The sequence below is a fragment of the Mauremys mutica genome, unplaced genomic scaffold (genome assembly GCF_020497125.1).
Source record: "Mauremys mutica isolate MM-2020 ecotype Southern unplaced genomic scaffold, ASM2049712v1 000274F_np12_subseq_789416:972485_obj, whole genome shotgun sequence".
Taxonomy (NCBI): Eukaryota; Metazoa; Chordata; order Testudines; family Geoemydidae; genus Mauremys; species Mauremys mutica.
Genome location: NW_025422896.1, coordinates 105,049 through 117,094, shown reverse-complemented (window position 1 = coordinate 117,094; position 12,046 = coordinate 105,049).

Sequence of the window (12,046 nt, the reverse complement as noted above, 5' to 3'; positions counted from 1 at the left end):
CCAGGGACTGGCAGAGGGAGCGCTCGTCCCGCGGCTCAGCTGGACCGCCCGCAGGCGTGCCTGCGGGAGGTCCACCGGCTCCGGTTGAGCTGCCGCAGGCATGACTGCGGACGGTTCGCTGGTCGCGCGGCTCAGCTGGACCGCCCGCAGGCGTGCCTGCGGGAGGTCCACCGGCTCTGGTTGAGCTGCCGCAGGCGTGCCTGCGGGCGGTCCAGCTGAGCCGCGCGACCAGCGAACCGTCCGCAGTCATGCCTGCGGGAGGTCCACCGGAGCCCCGGGAGCAGCGGACCTCCCGCAGGCATGACTGCGGAGGGAGCGCTCGTCCCGCGGCTCGGGTAGACCTCCCGCAGGCACGCCTGCGGGAGGTCCACTGGGTCGGTTCGCGGCCCGGTTTGTAAGAGGCGGGCCGCGGACCGGGGGTTGGGGACCCCTGCTTTAAATGAAGTAGAAAAGTCACATGACCTCTTGGACAGCCATAGTTGAAAAGATAGTGCTGTCCACTGCTGCTCCTTGAGATTCCAGGAATGAGAAGGATTGTTAGGGCCGTGCACCAAGTGCTTGGGGCTTTCCCAGTATGAGCTCTGCTTTTAAGAGGTGGGGAGTGTTAGGGCTCAGGTGCACCTGTACCAGACTTGCTTACATCCCCAGCTGGAGCAGATGGGTGACAAAAGATGAGCAGGCTGGCTGGAGGGAAAATAAGAACAGGGGGTAGCAAACAGAGAGGGGCTCCCTGGGAGTCAGTAGTCCAGTATGAGCTGGAGGGCGGTGAGCATTGGCAGAGGCCCTGGGAAGAAGGGTGAGGTTTCTGACTCAGGGTGTGGGGGTGAACCAGTACAGTGAGCTCCTTGGCCCCCCAACAGGGTAGCGGTTCTGACTTGCACATAGAGGGTAAGGTATGAGTTACAACTAAAGCTAAGTGAAATATTTTAAACTAAACTTTTTTCCCCACTGAAAAATGCAGACTTGGATTGCCTGAAACATTGGGTGAATTTGTGTTGATTTTGGCAAATTTCTGTCAAAATGACAAAAATTTGGAAATGTCAAAATGGTTCATTTAATCATTCGTGCAACAAAACATCTTGGGAATCAAACATGAAAAATCAAGGTGATTTAGGCAGCAAGAAGAGACTTGAACCCTGGTTTTCTTTCTAGTCATCTGGCTATAGGGTATGCTGAGGAGGATCTGTCTAAGCCCTGGTTTACACTACAGAATTACTTCTGTATCATTGTCACTCATAGATGTAAATAATCCACACCCCTGAGCGTTGTAGTTCTGCCAACCTAAGTGCTGGTGTAGACAGCACTATGTTGGTGGGAGATCTGTGAGAGGTGGTAGTTAAGTTAGGAGGAGTAGAAGTGGATTAACAAAGCCGACAGGAGCAGCTCTCTCCTGTCGGCTTAGAGCCTCTTCATTAAAGCGCTACAGTGGCAGATCTGTGCCGATGCAGCATTTTAAGTGTCGACCTGCGTTCAGTCTTTACAATTGTTCCACTTTCTGTAAAATATTTGAATAATCACTGGACCAGAGCAGGGATTTGAAGCTGGGTATTCTGTAGCCCAGGTGAATACCCTTACCACTGGGTAACCACTACCTACCACCCTCTCCTCTGCTATTGTGAATCTAGCCCTTCATTTCCTTTGCTTTTATTAAAAATACCAAAACAAAAGGTTTTGTTGGACCTGAAACAAATTTTTTCTTCCTCTTTTGATTTGCTGAAGTGTTTGACATAGAACTAAGAAATTGTTTTTTTTTCCACTCAGCTCTAGTCAAAACCTCCACTGGCAAAGCTGTGCTGAACGTAGATAGTGGAGTGGATAACATCTTTGCCAGTCATCTTGCAAGAGAAACTAAGGCGGGGGGGGAAATGTGAGAAATGATCCAGTAGTAATCATTTTAACCTTGAATTACTATTCAGCTTGGTAAGTAAGTGTCAAATTGATCCTATGCAAGAGTTCTCACTGAGGACTAATGGGAACAACCAGTTTGGCCTTTTTATAATAGCAGTTTTTGAATGGTGAAAAGATTTCAAACTTGCTACCCAGTTAGCACATACCCCCAAAGGTCTCCAGTCTTCAGATGAAGCATGATGACTAAGACAGAGGAGGATTTATCTGTTTGTTTTGAGAAGGTTAGGTTAAAAATAAGGATGAAAGTCTCTGCTTTAAGCCTTCACTATGAGGGCACTATTCTAACTTGATAATCTTAGATTTTTGCCTGAGAATTTTCTTAGGTTCTTTAGCTAGAGCAGTGGTTCTCAAACTTTTGTACTGGTGACCCCCTTTCACACAGCAAGCCTCTGAGTGCGACCCCCGCCTTATACATTAAAAAAACTTGTTATATTTAACACCATTATAAATGCTAGAGGTGAAGCAGGGTTTGGGGTGGAGCCTGACAGCTCACAACCCCCCAGATGATAACCTCAGGGAGTCATGACCCCCAGTTTGAGAACCCCTGAGCTAGAATAAATCATTAAGGTTATGGTGTAACCAGTCTGGGTGAAAAAAGTTGAATTTCTCCTGTTAAAGCAATTCACATTTGGATGCAGTGCAATCTTTCATCACAAGATGGAGCCATCCTGCAAAGTCACAAAGGCAATCTATGAAGTCATGGTTTTTTCTTTATATGCTAGAGTATTCCAATTGGAGCGCTTATCACTGGAAGGCAAAGAGTTTGTAGGAAGCACAATCTTGTAAATAAGGAGCAGGATTGAGGCTATGTCTATATTGTCACTTTTAGTCACTGGTGTATCGCTATACCAATGCAGTGCAAACTTCTAGCATGACTTTTGCAATGCTATACCTTAGCCTGGTTACTGGTGCAATGCATCTACATGAGGGGTTGCATTGCTGCTACATCAGTGGCTTAAAACCCCTGTATAGATAAGGCCCAAGTGTCAAGAGTTCCAGGTTGTGCTCCTGACTGCCACAGACTTGTTCAGTGACCTTCATTGTTTTCTGTTCCTATTACAGAAGCACATAAAGGCTCCAACCAAAATAGTGGCTCTGTTGTGCTAGGTGTTGTGCAAACATGTAGTGAGATATTCCGTGCCCCTAAAGAACTTACAAGCTAAATGGGCAACGGCTGGGGGGAAAAGGATGCAACATATAAGTAGTCATGGTGGGCAAACATCATGTTAGGAGCTTTTTAAGCAACTGTCTTCTGTAACATGGAGCTAACAGTACTTTTCCAGCTATCTCCCACAATCATTAATCAATGTTTAAAGTGGTTAGAGACCCTTACAAAGATGACACTATACAATTGTATAGTATTTTGCCTGTTCACAAAGATGTTTTTTCTTAGTGGCAAAGAGAAGACAATGCACTAATCATTTAGATCCCTGACTATCGAATTGGTACCCTAATTTCATACTCATGTATGGGGGCTACAGATGCCAGAGAAAATAAAGGGCTCCTTCAGAGTCTTCCTTGTGAGTTAAAGTACTATACTATAAAGAAAGGGACATTTTAAGAGAGAGACTCTTGCATCATTATTACTGAACCATTAAATGGCTAATGTGATGATGGCTGTACTGGGCCTGTTTAATCTTTGAATATTATTCATTTCACTTGTAGGGGAAAGTTTGACTCAAGCGATGCAATAAGTGCCCCAGTATTTGGAATATATTTTGTTCAGAGTGGGAACTGCACCTGTGTTTTAAGAAGACTTGAAAAGTTTACTACTTCTCCTTATATTTTATATTAGAAATTCAGATCTTCCTGTTTTTCAAAAAAATTCTGTGGATTACTGAAGAACTAAAGAACTAATATTACAAAATTTCTGCCAGTGCTGGTGTTCCCTATTGTGCATACAGGGAATCTCTCAAACTAGCACAACCTTTCAACATGGAAGAAATTCTTGTAACTGCGCCCAGTGTAGTAGATCTGTGTTAGACACACCAAGCAATTGAAACCTAATTAACTATAAAGGGGCAGTGATCTGTATTCAGACTGTTTAAAATGTCAGAGTTTTTAAAAACCTTTAAACACCTGAGAAACTCTCCAGGACAGTACATCTTTGTTAAAGTTAAAGAGAATCCTGCCTCTTAATGAAAGACTGAGAAAGCTCGCAGTCCATGGGAGTCCTTCAAAGAGTTCTTCAGGAAAACCCAGGAAGAACAGACTAGATCGGGGTGGCCAATCTGAGCCTGAGAAGGAGCCAGAATTCACCAATGTACATTGCCAAAGAGGCACAGTAATATGTCAGCAGCCCCCCATCAGCTCTCCCCCCCGCCCCTCACTGCCTCCCACCTACCGGCAGCCCTGCCAATCAGCACTTCCCCCTCCCTCCTGATCAGCTGTTTCGTGGCATACAGGAGGCTCTGGGGGAGGAATAAGGGCACAGCAGGCTCAGGGAAGGGCATGGGAAGGGGTGGAGTGGGGGCAGGACTTGCGGCAGAGCCAGGGGTTGAACAGTGAGCACACCCCCCCCCCCCCCGGCACATTGGAAAGTTGGTGCCTGTATCTCCAGCCCTGGAGTCAGTGCCTATACAAGGAGCCGCATGTTAACTTCTAAAGAGCCGCATGTGGCTCTGGAGCCACAGGTTGGCCACCCCTGCACTAGATATTCCTTATACATGCAAGATTAACAAAATAAAACACCCTCAACACCATATCCCCCCCTTCCTCAAAAAGGACTCCTTTCTTTCTGTATACTTTTGAGGATAATAAATACATCAGGGAGGTAAACACCAGGGAGAGGAAGAACTATTTAATTTATAGGACAGCACTGGCACAAGAACAAATGGGTATAAACTGGCTATGAATAAATTTAGGCTAGACATTAGAAGGTTTCTAACCATTAGAGTAGGGAGGTTTTGGAACAGCCCTGGGGGCAAACAACCTGACTGATTTTAAGAAGGAACATGATACATTTATAAACAGGATTATATGATGGAGTTGTTTGCAATAGCAGGAGACTGGACTCCAGGACTCAGGAGGTCCCTTCCAGTGCTATGTTCCTAACAAATAAAGAAACAAAACAGAAGTGATAGTGTAATAATAGGTACAGAACTGCTACAACCTCGTCACTAGTGGTTTCCTGGTCCCTACTAATTCCCTGCTTCAAGGTTGCCCTTGTATAGGAAGTTTTCCCCAGCATGCCTTTCTGGAGCTTTCCTTTTAAATTTGGCAGAGATAAACTGCTACAACACTAAAGTAAACAATTTTGCAACTGACAATTGGAATTTGTTTGAGTTCTCTCTATGATTTCTCCTCTTCCCACACATACTAACCTTTTTTCATTGGGGAAAGACTCCAGTGCTCTCTCACCCTTGGCTGGAACATCTTTCAAGTCCTGGGCCATCTTGTCCCAGCATGGCAGTCTGGTTGTGGGGAGGGGCTGAAAGTGCATCAGGGAGACAGGAGTCTTTCCCTTGGTCCACTGATGGAGAGGTGAGGTCTGAGGGAGAAAAAGGAAGAGCGAGAAGAAGTGGGGCACAAACCGGGACATAACCAGAACTACTACATTCAGCAGTGCTATTTTTTCCTCAGGATCTAGTCCCCTTCCTTATTTGTTCCAGCCTTTTTTTTTTTTTAATAAATATATATATACACACCTGCCCCTGGACATTTCCACTGCTTGCATCCAACGAAGTGGGTATTCACCCACGAAAGCTCATGCTGCAAAACGTCTGTTAGTCTATAAGGTGCCACAGGATTCTTTGAACCTTCACTCATGTATAGCGCCATTGACCTCAATGGGTCTGCTGATGTGAGTGAAGGCTAATAGCATGAGTAAGAGTTTTCAGGATCAGACCTCTAGCTCACGACATGACATGACTGTCCCGACACGACAGTCATGTACACATAACTTTGTAACAAGATTTAGCCCTGGTTGCATTGGAACATGCCAGTGCAGCTTTGTGTGTGACACCGGAGCACGGCATCCTAACTCTGAGTTTATCCCAACAACAAGAAGGACCAGATTTTTGAAAAGTGCTCAGCCTCCAGCAGCTCAGTGGAAGAACAAGGGAAGCTGAGCACCCGGAACTGGAAAATTCTTGAAAGCCGCATCTGTTGGGCCACATGTTTGCCTTTGCTCTCCTCATGCCTCCAACCAACGAGATAAAGAGCAGCGTAATGAAGCTCTGACTCACCACCACTGTGCCTCCTGCTGGCTTGCTCTGGGAATTAGCTCGTTCAGCTGTGGAGCGCTCTCTGCAGGTGATGTCTTGCTCGTTATCTGCTCGGCTGTGTTGTCTCCACCACCAGGAAACGCGTCATTCTCTGGACCACGGTGTCCTCTTCAGGACCCTGCCCATCAGCAGTGCCCACTACTCCATTCTCCCCCCCTTCCAGAGGTATATCAGCTGTCCTAGTCCACACTTGCCTTCATTGCCACCTGCCACCCCAAAGTTTAGTCCCTTACCTCCAGGACAAGGTGCTGTCCATGGGCCACCCTCCCTTGTGGCAAGGTGCGGTGCAAGGCAGGGGGAGGACCCAGGCCCGCCCACTACTCTGGGCCCCAGCCCAGGGACACTTGAGCAGCAGCCACTTGCTGCCTTCCTCCACTCTCCATCACTGCCTGCCTTCCCTGGGCCACTTCCCTGTAGTCCAGTGCACCCACTCAGCCCTGTTCTTTTATTAGTTGTCCCCCAAACTCAGTTGGGTTTTGAGGTCCTGTAGATCCTCCCCTTAGGCTGGGGGTGGGGATCCTTTAGCAGTGGGCAGGCGGCAATAAGTACAGGCAGTGTCTGTTCCTCCCTAGTTTCACACATCTGGTCAGAGTTCCACTGGGCAGCGTCCGCTGGCTCCCTCGACACCTTTGAGGAGCAGTGGGCGTTGTCCAGGGTTCTCTGCTCGGTGTCCCCATCCAGTACCCTCGTTTTGAACCTATGACCTTCACCTCAATCCCTGTTTTTTTCATTTGTTGTCCCCTGTGCTCATTTGGTCCCTGGGTCCAGTGGTCCCTCCCGCTAGGCTGGCAGAGGGGCCTTTAGAAGTGGGCAGGCTTGCGCCTGCCCACCTCCCAAGTTTCCAATAAGACTACAGGCAGAGTGGACTGACTGCCTCTCCAGTTCTTTCCTACAACTGCATGGCCTGGGTCAAAACCTCCACTGTCCAAAGCTTTGTCTTCCTTTATTCTTCAATCTGTAAATACATAGGTAGATATTTTTTGTAAATAGTTAAAGAATTTTATCCGATAGTTCTTAGCTAAGTTTGGTAGTTAGTTAGACTCCCCATCCTGGGGAATTTCACCACTCCCCCACTCCCTGCCCTGTTATGGGTACTGGACTATGCCCAGAACCCCAGGTTTCAACCCCTGTCTCTACACTGGCCTGACTCAGCAAGGACTGCACCTGCTGCTGTGAGATCCAATTGAGGAGCAAGGGAATTTATCCTCACAGAGCCCTCATTGGGGTTGGGAGGGCAGGGAGTGTTCTCATAAACGCTCTACATTTGCTTCAAAGAAGTCCAATAAAGCCCCGCCTAAGCCGAGAAGTCTTCCTGCTCAGCCCATGTGGACTTAGAATGCCCTAAATCACAAGGAAGCCCACAAATCCAGGGCAGCATCAGTACCAGACTGCGCTCTGGTGGCAGCAGTGCATCTGGGACCAACTAAGCCTCAGCTCTGGGAACCGACTGCACCAACAAAATGAAACCACCGGGAGCCTCAACCACCGATGATACTGGCTCTGCCTCGCCTGACAGTGGCACAAACTGTAACTGCTCCAGCTTTGACAGGACCCCTCATACTCCATGAAGAGTAGAGTCTTATGCTCCGCCCCAGGACATTTTTGCTCTTCTGGATCCTCAATCTCCATCTCTATCAGGCCATTCCCTCTCCAGGGAGGTCCTGACTCCACTAGGATGAAATTTATGGGCAGAGTCTGTTTCCTATTCCAGCATCCAGCCATGGTTTCCCTCTAGCAGAACTGTTGGTACTGCTGATGGATCCAGAATCAGCATTTTCTTTCTTGGAGCCTCTGACCCACCTGAGGAACCAATGTCTCTTCCTATGGGGCATTCCTTCCCAGACAGGGGTCCTGGGTCAGTCTGGAACCAATCTCTGCCTGAGACCTGCCTTGGAACAGTTGGCATCCCATGCCATGGGGACATCCACAATCACCCTTTGACCATAGTGGGGACTGTAGGACCCATACCACCCTGCAGAGACAGCATGATCCACTAGGGAGGCAGTCCACCTTTCCCCTGTGAGAGGACAGGCAGAGCTTCCTCCTGGCCCCATGAAAAAGGAGAATTATGAACCAGATCTGGCAGGTCCACTGGTACCAATGAGACTGTCCCCATCCATGAATGAAGCAATTGCTCCATTATCCCCATTCTCCCCAGTGACCATAAACAATTCCAAGAACTGTTACATATGATTTCAGAGGCGTTACAGATCTTCCTTGGGGGGAAGTTCAGGATTCTCAGCATAAACTCCTGGGCATCCTCTGGATCCAGCCGAATAGCACATCCTGTTAATGAAGCCATTCTGGAACCAGCTAGAATAGTCTTGTATATCCCCAAGGCCTGTGCCCCTACCCCAAGAGGGCAGAAAAATGCTATTTTGTCCCAGCCAAAGGGGCATAAGTTCATAGAATCATAGAATATCAGGGTTGGAAGGGACCTCAGGAGGTCATCTAGTCCAACCCCCTGCTCAAAGCAGGACCAAAAGTTCTCTTTTCTCATCCTGCTCCTAACTCCTTGGTTGTCCAAGCTGCCATGGAGACATCTGGACAGCAACAACCTAGATCCAAGCTGGTCAATAAAGGGGTAAATGACTCAATTTATTGGGAAGGAAGGTCTTCACTTCTATCGCCTTCGGTTCAGAATAGCCAATTACCAAACACTGACAGCTAAGTATGAACTATTATAAATTCATAGACTTCATTGACAAGCTTCTGCAACAAGACAGAGCTCAATTTTAGGCTGTCATTGAGGGAGGCAATCTGGTTGCCAGGACCACTCTTCAATCAGCAGTAGATGCAGCAGATACATCTTCAAGGGCAATGGGTACTGCCATTACGATGTGCCATGAATCATGGCTTCCCACTGCGGGGTTTTCCAGGGAGGTCCTGTCCTTTGTTGAAACTTATCTTTGTAACCAGAAGTCAGATGAATCCTTACACACTCTAAAGGACTCCAAGGCCCCCCTCCATTCGTTGGGAATATATACACCTGCCCTGAAGAGAAAATTCCGCAGGCAAGACAGTCACACAAGCCTAGACCGATGGCTCAATAATTTTACCACCAGCAGCCTTGTAAGCCAACCCATATGAGGCAAAGGGTTCACAAGTCCCATTTCCCTGCACCTTCTGCGACAACGTCACTCCCAGGATGCAAAAGGGTAGAGTATCTGTGAGCTCCCTCACTCCTACATGCAGCCAAGAGTAGTCATTACATGTGCTACTTATTCCCTGAAAGACTGTACTAATATTTAGAGCTATCTTCTGCCATCAGATACACGTGCATGACTTCTGAGGGCAGCATCCTAGTCATGGCACTCTTCATCTTCAAAAGTGCTTTGCAACCATTTCTACAATACGTGAATTAAATGTTCTCTCCTTCCTTCCCGCTAACAAGGTTTATTAAGCTGCATGTATTTATCTTTGGGCAACTCTTATGAGCAATCAAATTAATAATTTACCTGCTAAGTTTCATAGTGAAGACCTGATAAGGCACAGGGTCTGACAGGAAGAGGGGAAAGCAAATAAAACTTTGCTGAGAAAAGAGGGGCACAAAAGGCACTGGGCCGATTTCCCTCCACTTAATCCTGTAATCATCCTCTGTTGCTTCCATCTGGCGGCTTTGCATCCTTTACTTCTTCCCCCTTCCCGTCTCCCCCACATGCACAAACACATGCAGAAAAAAACCCTTGGTCCCATATGACCTTGACAAGGGGGAGAGAACAGAGTTATGCCTTATTCTTTATGCAAACACTAGTTATAGGACTCAATATAGGGGTAGCTGGGTGAAATTCAATGGCCTGTGATATACAGGAGGTCAGACTAGGCGATTCTGGCCCTAATTTCTGTGAATCTATGAAATGAAAACATTCTTAAACACCATGGTTGAACATCAGTCCCCCTGCATTTATCTGTGAAGTCTGGATCCAAAGTTCAGGTTTCATCTACAAGAGTATGTGATTCATCTAGTTCTGCCACAATTAAGGCTGATAGAAAAATTTCTATTTTTTTAATGGAAAATGGCTTTTTTGAGGGAAGCAAATATTTCTGTGAGAACACGTTCATTGCATTTGAAATGTCTTGTTTTTTTCAACTAAACCTACACAAAAAACCCACAAAATCAAAACAAACAAAAAAAAAAACCCAGAACCAAAATCCAATGCTTCAGTTTTCACCTATGATTTTTTGGGATGGGGAGGGGGGAAATTATGGGACATCTTGGGGGAAAACCGTAAAAAAATTCAAATTTTCCAGTAGAAAAATAAAATCCCCTTGTCAAACAACCCTGACCTGGAGGGTCGATCTCTAGGACTGAGGGAATAATTGTCTCTCCATACACATTGTCTCCTTTGTCTGTGTAGAGGCAGCCACTGAGTAGCTGTAGATTGGGGAGTGTGTGTGTGTTACTGTGGAGGGAAGAGATGTAAGTGGCTGTGCACTGAGAACTGGACAGGGTTCATCAACTGCAATATGAATGGGCCAATAAGAAACCATCGATGATAGCTACTTTCAGTTACTAATTATGCAGAGCCCTATTTTTCCAGGGTGAAATCCACCCTGTGCAGAGGGGCCAGCCAGAGGCCTTTGCATCCCTTAAATCACACGTAGGCCTTAAGGGCGTGTGCTGGTCTCTGCACAAGTGTGGATTTCACCCCTGCACAGGATACTTAGATCCTGCAGCAGGAGAAAAGGGTCTCTGGCTTGGAGTCAAATGAGGATCTAGGGATGCAAGACTCCATAACCCTTTCTCCACACTCCAGTCACCCAGAGTGGTGCTTTTAAGATGTGACAATACATATCCACCAAGTCATTTCAGGGGCTGAACTGGAAATCAATTTGCTCCTCTAAAATATTCAGAAAAGGAAGCACTCTGGGGACTTGTCCACATGGTGTGGTAATGTGCACTCCAGGGGTGTGATGTGTAGAGCGCACTAACACATTGTGCATTAATTGGTCCATGCAGACTCTGCTGGCACTCACTAAAGATCCCCTAATGTGCTTTAACATAGTGCTGTTTCATTTTAAGATGCAGCTCAGAGTAACATCACCTGGAAGTGAGGGTGCTCAGCACTCAGGTCCTGAAGATTCCATGGCATGTTTGGCACTATGAATAGTTACATCCGACCTTCCCCATGGCACCTTGAGTTTTTATTGGATATAGTATCTTTCACTTGCTGTCCTAAACTTTGCTGTTCAACATCTGCCACGTTCTACCCTAAAACGTGGCAGCTGTGTTTGTTTGTTTAATGGTGAGAGAAGTGATTTCTGTTTAGTAGGATTTCTGTAATGTTCTTGAGGACCTTTGGGGGGATGGAAAATGCTAGAGAAATGCAAGTTATCATCATCATTGCAAATGACAAGCAAAGCCTCAGGTCAATATGACTATTTAAATATTCCCTGTATAATGGGCTGTAATTGTGCCCGTTTAGACGTTCGTCAGTTCTGTGAATTAGTGCAGTGTATAACAGCATGGGAGGGGAACCCCACCATCACATCTTTCTCTTGGAGACACAGAGTATTGAGCAATTTAGCCTGCTCTAAGTGTTCCTAGGCTTTTTACCCTCTCTTTCAACAATCTTCTTCTGAATTCACTTCACTGTCTGATTCCACCGACAGCGTTTCCTGGGGTCTCCCACGACAGCACAAAAATCAGAAATCCTGCAACATGTCAGTCTGATCACTGGTTTTCTTTTACGCACCATCTGCCTGCAGCCGTGCTGCTGCACTGAACTTTGTATGACATTTCTACTGCAATGTGGTTAGTAGCAGATTTGGCAGGATCAAGCAGATGGCCTGAGCTGAGTCCTAGGAGCCAAAAGAGACCCCAGAATTTCTGCAGAGACTGACCTGAACCTCCCAGAAACAAGTGAATCATTTTGATGCCATGCACTTGTGGCTGATCTAGGTCCCACTTA